The sequence below is a fragment of the Petaurus breviceps genome, unplaced genomic scaffold (genome assembly GCF_028583685.1).
Source record: "Petaurus breviceps papuanus isolate PSGF00001 unplaced genomic scaffold, PetGlider_PUasm1.0 355, whole genome shotgun sequence".
Taxonomy (NCBI): Eukaryota; Metazoa; Chordata; class Mammalia; order Diprotodontia; family Petauridae; genus Petaurus; species Petaurus breviceps.
This window is the reverse complement of record NW_027186289.1, coordinates 688,204-689,246: the sequence shown is the minus strand read 5'-3', so window position 1 is coordinate 689,246 and position 1,043 is coordinate 688,204.

The window sequence follows — 1,043 nt, the reverse complement described above, 5'->3', positions numbered from 1 at the left end:
AACAGTGAGGGGGATGGGGGTGGGCGAGAAGATAAGGAGTTCAGTTTGGACATAGTGAAGTGGCCGTCCAGTGGAGATCTGAGCACTGAAGTCAGCACCAGAGGCTGGGACAGTTGGACGTGGATGCGGCCACCAAATGAAGGGGTCTGGCGGGGGAAGAGGGCCCAGGAGAGAGCCCGGGGCAGGGTAGAGGGGCACGCAGTGTTAACAGGGACGAGCTGACTGAAGTCCGGCAGCAGAAGCTGATGAGCAGAAGCAGCAGGAGCCAGAGCAGCCGGCCACCAGGGAGGAGGACTGAGAAAGGCCATCGAACCCCTCGAGGAGGCGCCCGGACCCGGCGGGGCAGGGCGGAGGAGCGAGAGCTCTGGGCATCCTCGGGAGCGCAGGTGAAGGGGAAGGGAAGCCGACTGCCAGGACTCGGCCCCGAATGGCCGGAGGGAGGGGTGGGGAGGCCGGGGACAAAGGGCCCTGTGAGCCGGCTCCTAAGTCGGATTGCCCGGGTGCGTGGCGGTGCCACCCGCGGTGGGGAGCGGGGGCGGGGGGGAGGAGCTCTGCTCTCCAGCCTCCGCGGACTGGCTCCGGACCCCGGAGGGCCCCGCGGGGAGGCGCGGTGGCTCCGGGCCGGCACGCGGCCCGGGGCATCCGTGTTCAGATAGGGATTGGCGGCTAAAGGCCCTTCCTGTTCCCAGGGCCTGTTATTAGGTGTGAATGGAGGTGCTTCTTCGGAAAAACAGAGTCCAGCCCCTCCCCCAGCGCCTAAGAGGCAGGCCCCACCCCTTAGAGACCAGACCCGCCCTCCCCAGGGCCAAAGCCAGCTTCTTAGAGCCGCAGCGGTCCGCTTAGAGACAGGCCCCGCCCCCTTAGCGACGGGCCCCGCCCCTCAAAGCCAGACTCGCCCCAGGGCTGAAGCCATCTTAGAGCTCGAGCATTTGCCTAGACAGAGCCCGCCTCCTAGCGTTAGGTCCCACCCCCTTAGAGACGGGGTCCGCCCCCCCGAAGACCAAACCCTCCCCAAGGGGGAAGCCATCTTCTTAAAATTCGAG